The sequence below is a fragment of the Phalacrocorax carbo genome, chromosome 12, assembly GCF_963921805.1.
Source record: "Phalacrocorax carbo chromosome 12, bPhaCar2.1, whole genome shotgun sequence".
NCBI lineage: Eukaryota > Metazoa > Chordata > Aves > Suliformes > Phalacrocoracidae > Phalacrocorax > Phalacrocorax carbo.
Genome location: NC_087524.1, coordinates 19,421,713 through 19,438,933, shown reverse-complemented (window position 1 = coordinate 19,438,933; position 17,221 = coordinate 19,421,713). Strand labels below are relative to the sequence as shown.

Genomic DNA, 17,221 nt, shown 5'->3' with positions numbered 1-17,221 from the left:
CGCTATTCCGGTGGGAGCTGCTCCCGTGTTAAATTTTCTTCTGCTATTTCTGCTTACTCTCCTCCTTTCTTCTTTATTACATTAAATACTAACTGATAGTCTTCTGCGACGCTTATTTGGTATCTTGGGCCATGCATCAGCGGGGCAGGACGTCAGAAGCACAGCCGAGTTATGCGGGTGAAGCCTCCCTTTCCGTTCAGGGCGCACATGCCCTTGCACGTTCCCGCTTGCCATCCCAGCGGCGTGCCCGGCCAGCCGGCCGGCTGGCTGAAACTGAGACACCGAAGCCTCAGATTCATTCCTGATGACATCTGCGTTGTCTGCTTGCATATGTTCAAGATTAATGTTTAGGCCCTGTTTTGTAATGAGTTCTAAATCTTCTTTTTAGCTGTCATGTAGTTTCCTTGTTTGCTAATTACTCTCGCTCTCAGAAGCCTACGTGCTGCGCGCGGTTCAGCTCGGATGGATGGAAAATGTTGCTGTTGGAGCAGATTGCTCCTAAAGGCCATCTCCCGAGCAGAGCCAAGCAGGCGTGTCTCTGGATACTGCAGATGACCCACGGCCACCTTCCGTCTGGCAGCGTTTCGCTCTGCTTGCGTTTGGTCAAATGCCTTTTCCCAAAAGAAACAGCGGAAAAATGGAGGAGTGGGATATTTTTGCCGGACCCCACGCTGGAGGGTGGTATTTGTGATGCACTCGAACTCCAGGAGCAGTTCTCGCTGGGGGAGCCTCCCCAGGCCCGCGGGACGGGCCACCAGGAGTCACCCTCGCCCTCCCGGCGGGGCCGGGAGCGCCGTGCCGGGCTGCTGGGCCGCCGGGGCTGCTCCGAGGGCGCCCGCGCCCCCAGTCCCGCACCGCTCAACACCTGCTGGCAGCCTGGGCTCCCTCCTTTTTATTATTATTATTTTTGTGTTGATATTTTTTTTTGTCCTCCCCCCCCCCCCCGCTCTTCCAGGCGATGTTTGGCCACGGGCGCCCCCTGAGGCCGCCGGCCGGGGCGCTTTGCTCCCCCTCACCGGCACCCCCGGTGCGCGGCTCGCCCCGCACGGCCTGGGGCGGGCGCTCCGCAGGTGCGGGCCGGGCCCTGCCTCCGCCGGCCCCGCTCAGGAAGTGACAAGCGCATTTCCTCCTCCTTCCTCCCCTCCCTCCTTCCCTCCCTCCCTCCTCCTCCTCCTCCTCCTCCTCCTCCTCCTCCTCCTCCCCCCCTCCCCCTCTTCCCCCTCCTCCTCCTCCTCCCCCTCCTCCCGCCTGCACCCGCCCCGCCCGCAGCACGGCGGCGGCGGCGGCAGCGGCAGCGCGGCTCGGAGCGGTGCCCACAGCCGGCCCGGCCGGGCCGCGCCGCCGCCACCACGGTAAGCACCCGGCCGGGGCCCTGCGCGGAGCGGGGCTGCCCTGCGCTGTCACTCGCGGTATCTCTGTGCGTGGGGGTCCCGCCGTGCCCCCCCGCCCCCCGGCACGGGGTGGGGGTGTGCGTCCGTGTGGGGGGGGGGGGTGGCGGACAAAGGACGGCGCTGCGCCCTGCCCTGCCCGGGGTACGGCGGGGAGGGGATGGGGGGGCGGAGGGTCACGGCGGGGGTCCCCCCCCGCCCCACGGAAGGGTGGCATCCCCCGCCGCCGCTGCGCATCCTCGCCCCGCTCCGGTGCTCCGATCTGCCTGCCTCCGCCCGGGCGGAGCTGGGGGGGGGGGGGCTGCCCGCCTTTGTGCCGCCGGGGCCGCCCCTCTCCCCCCCCCCCCCCCCCCCGGGTTCGCCACCCCGGGGACGCGCAGGTCGCCGTGGGGAGCGGGGTGTCGGGGTGCGGGGCACCCCGGTCCTGCGCGGTTCGGCCGGGGAGGAGCCGCCTCCGGCGTCCGGAGGGAGCGAGGTGCAGCGGGGATGTCCCCGGGGGTGCGCCCGGTGGGGCTGAGCGCCTGCGGCGGGAACGAGGGCGCCCCTTCGGGGCCAGCTCGGGTCCCCTGGCCGCCGTGCCGGGAGGGAAGGTCGCCTCCCCAAAGTTCAGCGTGCGGGGAGCGCGCGTTCCGCTCCGCTTCGGATCGCTCTGCCTTTGCCTCTGTAATTTCTTCCTACGAACGCATCAACACGTGCTTTCCGTTCTGCGGGCCGAGAGGGATATTCAGTGGGGCTGAAATGTGGATGTCGGCGCGTTCGGTACAAAACTGCCCTTGTGCGGGGTCTGACGGGGGGCTGCGGCGCAGGGGAGCCGTGGATGGAGTTGAGAATCGCTTGCAGAGATGCTCTCCAGCCCAACGGGGGGCCGTCGCGTTCGCTTCCCGTGCCGCCCCGCCACGGTTTTCACGCCTGGTATGTGCAAGGTAGCTCACGGTGGCGAGGGAGGGGCGCAGGCCCGTCCTGCGGGGCTTCGCCAGCCGCCTTGTGCCCCCAGGGAGGGGGTCTCCAGCGCCCAGCGCTGCTGCAGCGAGGGACGGAGCCAAGGAACAAGGCTTCAGGCTTTGCTCCTTGCTCTGCCAAGTGCCCTGGCAGCGGAGTTGTCCTAGAAAGCCAGTGAGTCTTGCTTCTCCGCTCAGTGACGTCAGGTTGTTCGGATCATACTGTACGTGAAGATTACACCTATAGATGTACACAAAGGTTTCATGAATAAGCGTTTTCTCCTCAATAATTTTAAGATTTAATTTACTGGACAGAGAGAGTGAGTTTTCAGCGGCGCGGTGCCTGTCGCTGGGTAGTGCCGCCCTCTCTCTCGGTGCCGTGCGGTCTCCACAGACGCTGGTGTACCTTGGCAGCGCACCCCCTCCTTAGGAAATCCTCTGGAGTAAAAAGTAAGGATAATTTGTTATGAAATAGGCTGATAGACCGAACTTCAGTTTGCGATTGAAACCAGATGTGCATATTTTCCTTTTGAATCCTCAAACAATAATAAAAGTATATTTTGACAGATTAAAAACTACTTGCAAATTGCAGAGGTAGCAGTGTCTTGCAATAACACCGTAAAAACACGGAGGGCCGCGAGCGTCTCTGCCCGTCTCTCACCAATATCGGGTGTCTCTGAGCGCGGGGGGCTGCCGCTGCATTCCCTCCGATTGCAAGGCGCCCGCTTGTGTAAGGCAGAGATTCCCTCAGCCTGCCTCCGACACGGGCAGAAATATTTACTAGGGCTTGGCTGAGGGCTGGAAAAAGAAATAAAGAAACCCCAGAACAATATAGGTAATGTTTCCAGAGAAAATATTTGGGGTGGGTCATGAAACAGATTAATTGGAGTGATAGTAAAAAAACCTGAATTTCAGAGCCGTTTGCTCTGTCCTTACCTGTTGTGGCTCACTGTAGGTTTAAAGAGAACTTCTGATTTACTTCTTCATTCTTCAAAATCCTCCGGAACCTGAGGATGCTTGTGGTGGTGGGTGTGTTAGACCCGGCTCTGGCGTGGCTGGGCCCAGGGGTGCAGGAGTAGGGGTGTTCACTTCTCTTAGAGAAGGACGCAGCCTCCTCGCTTTCAGATGTGTGGGGAAAAACCCAAGCAGAAAAACCCAGCCAAAACAACCTGCCATGGAATTATTTCCTTCACTTCAAAGGAGAGAAGGACACCCTGCTGAGCATGGCCCGGTGGAGCATGGCCACGTGTGCAGGTGGTTTTGCATCTGAATCCCTGGATCCAGGCTTTCTCATTTCCAGGTTAAACCTGGAGGAGGGAGGGAGGGAAATTTTGTGACTTCCAGCTCTGTACAAGGCCAAGGTCTCCAAGGTCCGCTTCAGTTATAGAAAGCAGATGGACTTTGGGAGGAAGATCACTAAGAGCTCAGGCTGTCAGATATAAAACTTTGCATGTACAATCAGGGCAAATCAATTCAGTAGATAATTGATCTCTGTGAGTGAGATCAAATTTTTACATAAGGAGATCAAGCAGACCGTGGGACTGAGCCAGCATCAATGTAGGCTAATTTTCAGGTGTGGATACCTGCATAAATAAATACATGTGCATAAGTATGCACACATGCAAATAGGTAAACATATACCAATATAAATCCCCAAACACGCTTCAGTTAATTATATGTAATTATTTTCTTTTTAGTGTGAAAGAATTGCTTCACTTTCAGCAAAGGTATAGGTAGTACCAGGCATACAGCGTCTTGCCGAAACACCTCTATTTCTGTGCAGAACAGGCACGACGGACCATGTCCTGAAGGGGGATGGAGGGGAGCGAGGCTTCTCCAATTTGTCCATTGACTTCTAAGTTCTCGAATGACAGCTGCGTGGTTTGAGGCTGTTCTTCCTCTTTCATTCTTGCAATGCTGTGGAGAGTTTCTTTTCTTGATCTTTATCAGGATGGAGGTAGTTTGTGCTTTCCTTGTAAAATCTCGGGTAGAAAAGAGGACGCCCCGGGTCGAAAGGGCTGGTTTTGGTTTTGTTCCCTTCCCCCCCTTCCATATCGCATGGCTTGTAGAATGATTTTGCTGCGGGATAGTCCTCATGGACATTAAGCTGTGGCCGAGCAGACTTTGGACCAACGGGTTGGGGCAGGGCAAGGTGCCAGAGATGCTCCTAGCTCTTCTGAGAGCTCAGCCCGGAGGGCTCGGGTCTCCTACCCATGTCCCAGGGGAGGGAGAGGGGAAGCAGAGCCTTTGCATCAGGTCTGCCCTCACCAAAACTGGGGTTGAAATAGTTGAAAATGCAGCCCACATTTTATTCCTGTGGCCGTGGGGGACCAGGCCAGCCGGGGAGGTTGTTCTTCTGCAGGTCCTCAAGCAAACCCTCTTCACGGCTGACTTTTTTTTGTGCTCCTTTCTCTCCCAAAACGGGGAGGAGGAGGAAGAGGAAGCAAGCCTGCTGACTCGGGGAAACAGAACAAAAAAAAAAAAAAAAAGGAGGTCTAACGGGTAGCAGAGGGCTTCGACAATCGGCAGTCTCACATGCCTGGTCTGATGTGGGGGTGGAGTGAGGTTTTCTTGGCAGCCTCCCCCGACAACACCGTGGTTTGCGTTGCAGGGGTCTCCGCGGGGCTGTGCAAAAATATCACCAAAACAACGGTTCCTCCAGTGCGTCTGCTCCCCGGAGAGCTAAATATAAACTAATCGGGCGTAGAGAAGGGAATTTTCCACCATGCTACTCATCTGTGCCTGCAAGCCTGCTGGGTCATTCAGCCTGACGGGCTGCTCCGCGCCCCGAGGAGTCGTCCCTGCCCAAGCCTGCTCCCCGCCGACCATGGCACAAGTGCCACTGCTCTCATTAGAGATAAGACCTTCCATAAGTTCCTCGAAAGTGGTTGGGGCAGCAGGAGACCTGAGCCCTGGAGCTCTGGTTCTGCACTCAAGTATCCCTGTGAGAGTGGCCGTGTTATAATTATAAAAAAAGACTTTTCCAAGGTCACACTACGTGTCTGCAGTCACAGCCTGGCTCTCTGCAACCCAGCTATTTGCTTAGAGCAGCAATGCAGAACGTGGCTCTGGTACAGTGAACTGGAGAGCAGATCCTCAGGGTGTTTTGTTTTTCCAAACTTTTACGAGTTGGCTGCCTTTAGAGAGACAAAAATTCCCAGGCAAAAAGCTTATTTCTGAAGCCCCGCCAAGCTGGTGCAAGCTCCGATAGCACAAGCTGTGGATGCGTGAGCTTTTAGTCATCAACAGGTGAAGTAGGTATTGAAAATTAAAGTGTCATTACGCAGTTAATTTACAGCAAGAATTTCTCCTGGGCTTCAGGTGGTTGATCCATGGGTTATGAAGCCTATGATGTTTGATCTGTTAGATATGTAAGATATCGCATCTTATGCATCCAACGAACGCTGGGTAAGATAAGTAAGGTTTGATACGTTAGAAGCTTCTGTTGAAATGCATGGAAGGAGAAAACTGTGTTAGACTGACCTGGAGGAGCACTGAAGCCTGCATGAAGCACGGCTGCTCCCGGCACCGCAGGCTGTGGGTCCCTGCACAGGGGGTGAGGCTTCTCAGGCCAGTTTGCCTCTGTAATCGCTGTATTTGAGTAATATTTTAAGAACTGGTTGAGTGAGTGCAAAAATCTTGAGTTTCTGTACCTCCCCCCCTAAAAGAGAAAGCCCAAGGGAGACTTGGTCATGGTTTTTGCTTTTAGAGGATTAAATGCAGCAGCACCATTGGTGTCACTCCTCTGTAGTCCATTTGAAGCATCCCTTGGGCTGTATCACTCCTGATATTCGTGGATCCTGGCCATAGCTTTTGCTTTCGGCAGCCAGAGTTTAGGGCTTGCGCTGTGCGGTAGGTGTGGGATCGCAGTGAAAGAGGAGTTTTACTTTGTGGCCGTTTTGTGCTTAGGTATGGTTATATCTCCTAGGGTTTGTGAAAATGAAATCTGGCAAACTTTGATCCGGCAGCTGGGAAACCTGCTCGCCCTCTCTCGGCTCAAAACCAGCCCTTGAAAGGAAGGACCAAAAGTCGGTTTTGATGGCAGAGGAGAAGCGGGACTCGGGGGCGGTGGTGGTGCAGAATGGTGCTGCTGTCAAGGTGCACCAGCAGCTTGCTTTGCTCTCAGCGGCTGGTCTGGACTGAGGGGTTAAGAGACGCAGCCCTCATTCTGCTCCTAAATCCCGGGTCTCCTCAGGGACAAGTTAAAGCACATTATGCACTTTCTTGCATTTAAGAAATCTTTTTTTTTTTTTGTACTTTACCCTGTGATGACTCCCGCAGTGGCCCGAGGCAAGCCTTCGTGCTCCTCTGCCTCAGTTGCCCTAGTTGTTACAACCGCCATTGTCGCTATCCTGCACCGCTGGGAAACGTTTGGGAAGGAAAATGGCATGAATGAAGACAACTAGTCTTTTTGCTGGTTAGGATAGTCCAGCAGCGCAGTTTAGGCCAGGTGGTGGTAGCAATTTCTTCTCTCAAGTGATATGGGAAAGTCACAATAACTGTGAGCTTTGTGTTTGTGTGCTTACCTTAATGTTACTGCAAATAGCCTCCTGGTGTGCTGGGTAATAGTTGTTGATGCTATAAAAGTACTTCAAGTATATATATTATTAACCCCATTATCGCATGCTTTTTTTGTCCCAGCTGTTAGAAATGAACATTGTATAGTATTTTTGAAAGGACAAGTTTTAATGCTATTAAATAGATGCCAAAAGCTACAATTTTGTGCCAAAGCTGAAGAGCCGTTACAATTATGAAGATACAGAAAGCATTATAAAATCCACATTTGGTTTTGTAGCTTCTCTGTTAATCCAGAAAAAAGATTATCTCTTTATTGGACTATCAGTTGTGTTATAATTGAGACACAATGCGATGGATGGCGCTTCTCGGAGCGAAAGCATTGTGGTTAACGAAGATTTACAGTTACCGATAGCTTCATTTAGAAACTATCACCCACATCTTTGGTTGCGCATGGTTTATGTTGTTGGTAGAATATTACTTTTCCCATGGAGGTTTCGGGTGAGTTGCTAAGTATTTTAAACTGCATTGAAATAAGTCCAACTCCCCATTGGTGTGGATCGCACTGTCGATGCCCTCCCTGTGCCTGCCTCTTGCGTACCCCCACCATACACTGTGAAGGTGGCGGGTTAAGGAGCCGTGTTAGAGCTGAAACAAGAGCCTGGTCAGCGTCGGAGGGGCTGGTTTGTCAGCCCTCCCTCCTGGTCCTTGCACAAGCCACCTGGGGGACTGTGCTGGGACATGGGTGTGCAGCAGCTCACTCGAGGCATAGGGCAGCGAGCCAGGAGAGCCACGCTCCTGGAGACTGTGCCCTATATCACCAATTTTAATAATTCTCTGAATTAATTCTCACTGGAGCACAGCTTTTCTAAAAGCCATCCAGTGCAGAGATAAAAACGTAGCGAGGATTGAGAACCCGCTGCAGTCATGTATTGCACCATTAATTTATTGTAATGGTTATTGTCCTTGCAGTTCAGGAAAAAATAGCACTTGACCCTTACTCTGCACCTGCATGCTTTTGACTTCCCGCAGCGCTGGGTGGTGTTACACCACCGGTCTGCTCCCTCTGAAGGACCTGCTCAGCATCTCCTTCCCTCTCTGAAGGTGACCAGATCGTTCCTGAGCAATTTCCACTCCACCTTCCTCCAGTCTTGCCCTGTACCCATGTCTTCAGGTCCCTCAGTTACTCCTAGGGTGTTCTCCAGACCTTAATCAGATGTGGCAGAAGGCTCCAGATCCCCGTAGTGGTTGTGGAGTGCGGAGTACAGAGGCAATACCATCTCGTCTCCTGGAGATCCCTGATCTATCTAGCCTGCAGACATATCTCCCACATGCCTTGGTAATCTGCCGCGCGGTGCAGGGGCCTGGGGCTGTGCCCCTGCCTTCGAGGTGAGTGTCTTTTAAGCGATTTATTTCTTTAAGGCGTATCGTAACATCTCAGTTAAAAACTGTGCTGGTTGCTTCTTTCCATTCTGTATTGTCAAGTTGTTCTTCGTCTTTAGTGCTTGGCCAGTCTTGAGTCACTTACACAGCACTGGTTTTCCTGTTTTCTTCCAAATTACTGCCAGAAATATGACATGGCTTAAGGTGAAAGGCTAGTTTCTGTTGAAGCCAGTATTGCCAGTTTATTTGCAGGTCTGTTTGAGATGTGTTAGCTAAATAATTATCAATAACTGTCATCCATTTCTGTGCACTTTAATGAAGTCTGTTTTACCAGCGCCCTCTTACCGGCACAAAGACATCAAGTGAGACGAGAGCTCTTTTCTCGCTGTTAATTCTGCTTCCTGACTCTCCGTCCTTGGACTGAAACTGGAGCCTTGCAGGGCTCGTTTTGTCGAGGCCATCACGTTTACCGCGCTGGCTTGTGCCTGTCCTCTGGGAGCATCGGCGGTGATCACTCAGACGACTTTTTGGCACAATCTTATAAAAGTTGAAGGTGTAAATTATTTGGAGCTGTTGTTTAAGAAAGATCTATATTTAGTGCCTGCTGTTTAATATCATCCCAGGTTACTCTTGACAAACGTGACTGTATCGTTTTACTTTTTCCTTAGGACGTTAAAGTATATATTAACCATTTCTGCCTTTTCTGCATCATGACTGATGTTCCTGCCATTCATTCTGGCTGCGGAGCGATGTTGTCAGTGGGACTTTTTGTCGTCCTTAATGTCTGTAAAAAATCCCTGTATCTTGTTTTCTAAGAGCCTGACGTTTAACTTGCAGTCTCCTGCATATTAAGGCGGTGTCATTATTTTAGGGACTTCATAATGATTTATAAATTCTAGGATTCATTAATTCCTTCACTCATTAGTGTAGCAAGTTGGTACGTATTTGTCCATGTGATGGAGGTTGACATTTTTGCTGCCCTGTTTGTATTGGGCAATCATTCATGTTTGTGCGCTGACAAAATACGTGGCGCGGTTCCCTTCCCGATAACCTGCTGGCAGCTTTGGAGCTGGGATGGGATGCAGCATTTAGGTCAGTTCTCCTTGGGATGCCTTTTCGGGAGGGGGCTTCGTGGTTCACACCACACTGGTGCCAGGGCTGACCCCTCTGTCCTTTGGGCTTACTGTTTCCACAGCACAGGAATCTGTTCTCCTGATTTTCACCTGTGGGGTGGGAGGAAGAGGGATGTATGGAGAGTATCCAGAGGTGGAGACTCTTGGGGTGGAAAATGCAGTATTTTTTTTTTCCCCTTTACTGCATGTTCACACTGTCATAAATGAGCTCGAGGAAAGCTGGGCAGGATGGTGTTTCTGCCAGCCCAAATAAAAGCAGGGACTGTTTTTATTTCCACTTACTTTTTTTTTTTACACTTTTTTTTCCCCTCGTCTCTGTGTCGGGCTGCAAAATCTAGGCTTGTATGGGTGCCAAGCTATAGTGGGGCTCATCCTGCCCTGCTCCAGCTGCATGGGAATTAGACAACTCAGGCGATGAAGCATCCCAATGCCAGAAAAATTGTCCTCTGTGGGCATTATTTCTCCAGCTGAATGATCGCCTGGTGGGGTACCTTGCTTCGGGGCAGCTGTACCCCCAGGCTCGCTGGAGCTGTACCCCCAGGCTTGCAGTGGCTTGCGGATGAATGTTTTGCTGCCAAGCCCCCGAGGGAGCCAAACCTGCAGGAGGTTTGGGCTCTACGTGCTGCTGACACTTCACAGGAGCTGAGAGTGTGTTATAGCAACAGATTCTGTATTATTCCAGCCTCGCAAGCGTCTCCCTGTGATATTAAAAACACCGGCTGAAACCCAAGTCCAAACTCTCAATGAATGATTCTGTGGAAATGCTGTCGGGTGCATTTTGGTGCTGCTTTGGCTTTGATTTAAATGAGTAAACAGGTGAGTGGGTGTTTGCTTTGACTGCTCCCTTGTAGCGAAAGACTTCCTTTGAGGGAAAGTGAAGCCTCCAGTACTATTCCCCATCCCAGACCATTCTGCCTGTGGCTTGGCGTTGGCGATGCCTTTGCTGTGTGCCGGGGCCCCATGCTGCTGGGCTTGCCCAGCAGCAGTGGGAAAACCCTGATTTCCCCAAGTATCGGGGATGCCTTGTGCTCAGGGCTCTGCTCATGGGTATGCATAACTTTTGCAGTGCTTCCCAAAATCACCTCCAGCTTTGGCTGCACCAGGTTTATGTGTTGGAAATAGCCTTGCCATGCAGCTGGTGGTTGTTGGAGGAGGCAGGGTGGTTGCAACCCGCTGTCTCCTTGCTCTGCTGAATTAGGAAGAGCCCCCTCTCTGCCCCACACATTCCCCCATCTCCACCAAAGCTATCAAGACGGGCTCCTTGGCAGCCCATGCACGTAGGAACCTTCTTCTGGTAACAGATTGTTATGTATTTAATGAACCTGAGGAAGACAAGCAATTTGAAGGCTGCAGGGCGATACAAGTTTGCTGTCCAGTCTGCCAAATTCACGCTAATTCAGACAACTCACAGATGTTTGGCTCCTCGTTCGTTAAAAAGATTTATGTAAGATGCAGGGCTTGGAAATTTATTCCTGGTGTGCTGGAGAGATGGAGGTGGCAGCGTGGGCAAAGGTTTCCTGGCCCCGGAGGAATCCTTTCCTCCTCCTGCAGCTGCGTCGCTACCGTACCTTCCTCTTGCCAATGTTGATGACAACAAATGGACAAACGGCAGGGAAATGCGCCTTTCAGTTGCTAGGAGGATAAGTAAAGGCTCTATGTTCATCTTTCAGGAGCCAAGGAGTTCTTTGAAAGCTATTTCTCAGCTGAGGAATGATACCCCACAGATCGCCCAAGAGCAGAAGTACTTTGGTCTGATGCAAACAGTGGTCTTGTAGGGTTTGAAGGTGACAGAGGGCATGTGTGGTACCCTGTGTGGGCACAGAGACCATCGGCTGAAACCATTTGAAGCTCTTAATGTTGCCTGCCTAGTTCAGGTAGATAATTTCTATTTTTGGAAGGTCCTAAGTGGTCATTTTGCTGGGCTTCACGTGAGGGTTCTGCAATCTTAGGGTATTTATCCATAAAGCGGCAGTGGTAGGAGATGATGTGGAGTCTGGCAATTGCATACCTCCAGTATTTCCCTACTTTAAATTCAGGTATTTCTTTAGGGGCTGTCAGCCTCTACCAACTCTCCAACTCAGCCTTGAAAAAGGGAGAAATCTGACTTGCAAACAGTATCCAAATCTGTTTTGAGAACGATGATGGTGTTCTGGTGCTTGACAAGCTTAATTATGCTACGAGATGTCCCAGATCTTGCTCGTACTTGGTCCATGTGGTGATTTTTTGGTGGTCACCGATGAGTTGAAAGAATTATGGTCAGCGTTGCAGTGCTGAGCCCGTTTTGCATCTGCAAGACGTGCTTCTCGCAGAGACGCCAAGAGCTCTGGAGCAAAGAGGCTCGGGCTGGCCAAGAAGCCCCCTTAACCCTCAGAGTGCTACCATTGGGCTGTAAGTAGGTGGACGTCGTGTTATAGAGGTAGGTATTAAGATGGGTTTATGTGCTATTTGAAATAGTTTATGCTTGAGAAGTGAGTCTGTAAAAGGCATAGTCGGGCTGTGATTGCTGTCTCTGTCTCAGACGTTTCAGGTTGTATGTGGGAAGAGACTGTAAGGAAGAAACAAGAACTGTTTTTTGTGTCTGTTTACTAGAGCAGCACACTCCAAGCGGTAATTAAAAGTAAACCTGGACTCTGCTGGCTTGTTCAGCATCCCTGGTTGTTGAGGTTAAGCAGCCAAAGCAATTCTCAATTCAGCAATTCCTCAGCTTTTGGGAGCATGGCCAACACTCACAGTGTCTCACAGACCATTGCAAATTCTTGTAATAAATCTCACAATTGGGGGAAAAAAAATAAGTAGAAAGGTGAGATGGTTCGCTGGACCAGCAGGCCGGAGTGCTGCTGCTGCTTCAACTGCTCTTCTCCAGAGACAACCCTTGGACCAATGTTTCCAATATTCCTTGGAAATATCACTTAAAATTAGAAGCAGTCCCCTAACGCGCGGATTAGGCAATGGCTACAGGTTTGCTCAAAGAGAACGTGCCATTTCTACAGCTGTTTTTCAGACTGAGACCATGTTGTAGGATATGTCCGAATGTCGGCGCCCTGCAGAAATATTGTCAGTGTCTATCCCCAAGCCAGCGTGGCTGCTGGGAGGGCTGCCTTCACGTGGGGCTCCCCTGGGACCAGTCCTGCTGGGGGAGGAGGATGCTGGGCTCATGGGGCTGAGCCCCACCACAGCAGGTCTGGGCTAAGCTGGTCCCGGCGTTGCTCCATGGCAGAGCGATGTGCTGGGGATGCACCCTCAAGCTGGCGCAGCTTGTTAGCTGCTATGCTTGTGGCCAGCTAAGGAGTGCTCCCTTTGAAGGTCTGATGCTGGTCCTCCATGAAAATTCCTCCGTAGGCTGAATGTGCAATCAAGAGATACTGAAGACCCCACGTTAGTGCTCTGAATGGTTATGCTCTTCTCTTTAACTACTGTGCATGAGTTTTCGTGCGGTGAGCTCGGTCCCGTGTAGTCGCTTTGCATGTCTCATTGGCACCTCTCTGCTGGAGACCAGCAGTCTCTTGTTCGCACCTCTTGCTTGACGGTTGCTGTTTTGCAATGACTAATTTTGCTCTCTTCTTTTCCTTTTCAGTTGCCAGGGAGGAAAAGGCAAAGTCACTGCCAACACCATTTTCTTCAAGCTAAGATGTTGAGACAAAGCACCTCTGCCCCTACCCTGTCCTTTCAGTCCCTTTCCACTGCTCGTGTGTAAGGGAGTCTTTCCCCTGCCACTCCTGTTCCCTGAGAGCGTGGGGGCAATAAACCTGATGTGTTTCACTCAACTAGATGGTGTGTAATTTTCCTTAATTGCTCTTGTTTCTTTTCGGTGAGGGCTTGCCTGCAGGTGAGGTCCAACCCAAACATGTAGCTCTGGGTGTGACCCTGGACTTCAGGCTCTCCCTAGAGGCTGGGGGTGTTTGGACGTGTGGTTTGGGACTCAGGGTGCTGGGGACCCGCGGCCTTGTGTGACTTTGGTGTTGGGCTGAGGCGGTACCCAGGCACTTGGAGCAAGGGATCGGATTGAAATAGTAGATTTTTATCTGCTTAGTAGTTAATTTATGATTGTGGGCAGGACCCCTGTACATCCGTTGTTGCTGGTAGTGAGGGTTAACCTCAGACCTCCGTAAGCCAGGTTGCACATGGCCATCTGTGGTGGCTGCACATTGTATTTTCTGTTCTTAATGAGGCCCCTCGAGATGGGTGCTGTTGTGGTAAACCTTGGTCTCCTTCTGGTGGATTTTGTTAGTGTGGCTGTAGAGGTCGGCTCCGTCTGGGCTGTCCTGTGCTGGCAGCTCTGTGGCACACGCGAGCACGGGGCTGTGTTGGTGAGAGCCTCCGTTCCTTCATGTTGGTTGTAAGCAACAAGGTGATGCAGTTCTCGAGGCTGTGCAGACCTACGAAGTGACACTCATCTTGAACACAACCCGTTACTGCTTTCCCCTTTGCTATGCCAGCTGTTAAAAATGTTAAGCATAGGCAAGTCTACTTATTAATTAATGCTGAAAGTGTGTCTTGTTAGCCCTGGAAAATCCTAGACTAGCTGCGAACAGCAGGCAGAAGAGGACATTTCTTTCTTCCTTTTCTTTGGCTGGTAATTTCTGAGTACCTGGAGCACGTGGCAAGCTCGAGTCCTTGCCAGGCAGGAGTCGGGCAGGAGGGGAGTGCTGTGCAGGATGCGTGGTCTCCGGCACTGGAGCCCTTCTCCGACCTCCTGGCAGGGTCATGCCTGCCCTTGCAGGAGCTGGGGAAGACTCTGTGGACCAGGAGGAGGTGACTGCAGGCTCAGGGCGAGACAGGGCAGTGCTGCAGCCTTTTTCCTCCGAAGGCTGGGCAGCCTGGGGCAGCTCTTTCCTCATGACAGAATCCCAGGGGATGATCGTGATGTGGCTGCATCCACAGAAATTCTGTCCTTTGAAGTCATGTGCGCTGACTCATGATGTCGTTTACTCAGGACTTGTCCATGGAGCGTTTTCAGAGAGTAAAGACATAATCTCAGGCCCTGAATAGCATCTTTCATATTTACTGGAGGTTTTTACCCCCTAAGTAAAATCAATATTCACTAATGACATGGAAGAGTGAGATGCTGAGCAAGACTGCTTGAGAAAGGGGTGCAGAAGGCAAATCATTGCCTGAGTGAGGAAATGAGCCCACATTTAGCTGCATGCAAATGATAGGCTTCAAGGATTTTCCCAAAATCTTAATGCAATAAATCAATAAGTTGAAGATGTGCCTCTCGGTGTTCTCTAAAGTACTGATGGTGAGACAGGCTGTGCAATGAAGAGATGCAATGTAGCCCTGAATCCCCCCTAAGAAGTGGAAAGATGGGGAGTGGGACATGATTTTTAGTTTGGATAAAATTTGCAACGTGATGCTCTGTAGAAAGCCGTAAACCCCACAATTTTCAATTGCAGTAACCAGTTTTGGCTAGTTCCCCAAATTCCTTGTCAGTCACCTGTAGCGTTTGGAGCAGGGTTGGCCGGCCGCGGTGTGCTCGCACCCCAGGCTCCGTGGCAGTCTGTCTGCGTGGAGGAATCGGGATCTGCATAGCAGGAGGGGAATTTCTGTTTAGTTGGTGAGAGGGGGAGGGTGGTTAAGCCTTAGAAATGTGCTCAGTTTGGCCTGGAGGGATTAGGTTTGGTTCTTCAAACATGTGGGTCTAAACTGTGTTAAATAAACTCTGTCATCATGGCGGCTCTTCGCTCAGCCTGTTTTCTGCTTGGAGGAGGTGAGGTTGGTGTTTTCCACCATCAAGCCGCATTTACTGCTTTTCTTCTCAGAGAGCCATTTATATCAAACTGCTGCCTCTGTCCTTGCATACGTTCGTTGCTCCTTTGGTGGTGTTTGCAACTTCTGAACTGGAGTTACTGAGCCCTCCTGCCCTGGGATAAACCTCGGGGCAGCGGCTGCCGGCAGATGCGCTGAGCGGGAGACCTGGCTGGCTCCAGCCCTGCTTCCTGAAGCACCTCGAGCCTTTGTGTAGCATCAGCGTTGGCTCTCCGGAGCCATACGGCCGGAGTTTGCCGTGTGGCAATGGGAATATTTTTTTGCTGAGCCAAAGCGTGCTCTCAGTTGTACTGTAGTGTTCTGGAATGACGCTGCTGGTGGCGATGGAGCCAAGTCCGCAGCTATGCAAAGGATGAAGGCTGGGCTTGGGTGTTTGTCCTTCCTCCTCTTTCACAGTGTTTGAGAGGGATTTGGGAGTGGCTGGAAATCCCCTGCCTGGAGAGGGACAGGCAACTCTTGGTTTCATTCAGAAAGTAAAGGTCAGGAATCATTCCCTTTTCCTCTTGCAGGCGTTTAAGAAACTTTCTGTGCAGTCAAAAGGGTGCCTGAGTATTTCTTCAGGCAGAGCATGGGGAGTGCTGGGGCATGGGGTGGGAAGGGGGTCCTGCATGGTCGTGGCTTTTTACACTGAAGGCTTTGAGCAGCATTAAAAATAAAGCAGGGGCGGGTGTTTTATATTCCGAGAGCGATCCCGCTGTGCTGCTTGCAAGGTGTATCAGTATGCAAAATACGGCTACGGCTCCTCATTCCTGTGTGCCCTTTCTGCCTGTAAGTAGGTTTTATGTCAGTGTGTGTGTCTGGAGATGGATTATTTGAGCTGGGTTGTGGTTGAATGTTCTCTGTACAGAGAGTGGTGGTACCACAGCAAGTGGAAATCTGTGTGATGCTGGTCCTTAGTTGTCTTCACGAAGAGTGCTGCTGGGGGTCAGATGTATGGGTATGGGATATTGGTTACTGTTCAGGCTCCCTTCAGCTGTGGCAGAGCATCTGACAGGCAGTTTACTAAATCCCAAGCTCTTTTCCATACGGTCCAGTGTAGCAGGTGAATGGGGCACGGCTGTGACTCGGCAGCTGCACAGAGTCCACTGCGGTAGCACCCGTCGTGTGGGGAGTGGGACTTCCCTGCAGAGAAGGGCTCTTTGCCCATGGTGAGCAGCTCTAGGGCTGTACCCCTTGCTGGTCCCTTGTAAGGAGCTCATCCATTCTCAAGCATTACCTTTCAATGGGTGAAAGTTGGATCATCTGACTTACTCTCTGTGCAGTGCAATTTTTTGCCAAGGCCAACACTCAGTTGCTGTGATACTGTCCAGAAAGCAGCTCTAAGAAAAGCCTCTTTCTACCTCCACAACTGCAAAGATCACAGAGGCTTCCGCTCGGTCTGTATTTTGAAACAATACCCACAGAAAAAGCACGGTTCGCTAAAGTTTGGGGGTTTCCATGCGCTAGTGCTGCTCATGGGTGCCCCATGCAGCGCAGGAGATCCCATTGATCCCAGTGTCCATGGCCCAAGTTTAAACTTAACCTTGATGGAGGGATGAAAATAGTTCCTTTATCTGATTGCAAATGAGGAAATACATGTCTTAAAATAATTAATGGTCTCCAAAGAGTATCTTTTTATTAACATGTGTGTCTGAAAGCCTCCAGTCTATAAATACACAGTAGTTTCCTCCTCAGAGTCAAGAGGGGGAACATCCCAGGTCTGCAGAAGCATTTCAGTCCCGCAGCACTTGTTTGCATCCAGAGGACATGATGGGGCAGGACCGCGCTGGGTCATGCTGTGCGTCAGGAGCCCGGTGAAGCAGGATGGGGAGCCAAAGATCACATTTCACTGGAAAGTTTTCCATTTTATTGCAATTGCTTGGTGGGGATAATTTCAAAACCCAACCAAGCGGTAGCTAAAACAAAAGAGCCCAGACCTGAAAGCGCGTCCCGGACCCGATGTCGGGTGATGCCAGCTGGCAGCATGGCCAGCAGTTTGCTGCATTGTCATTAGGGTTGTATTAGTTGCAGGAGATGCAGTGGAGCAGGGAGAGGGGAGGTGCGAGGCGGTGTGCGCTGCTGCCTGTCCGGCTCAGGCAGGGAGCGTCTGCCTGTACTT

The 17,221-nt window shown here is 51.6% G+C and overlaps 1 protein-coding gene across 1 annotated transcript in view; it reads left to right on the top strand.

Moving 5' to 3' along the window:
- Window positions 1–1,228: 1,228 nt before the first annotated feature.
- The window catches only part of FAM53B (family with sequence similarity 53 member B), a 56,377-nt gene continuing 40,384 nt past the window's right edge, over window positions 1,229–17,221 (top strand). Inside the window, exon 1 of the mRNA XM_064464353.1 lies at window positions 1,229–1,352. The gene's annotated coding sequence lies outside the window, so the exon portion shown is untranslated. The remainder of the gene's footprint in view (window positions 1,353–17,221) is intronic.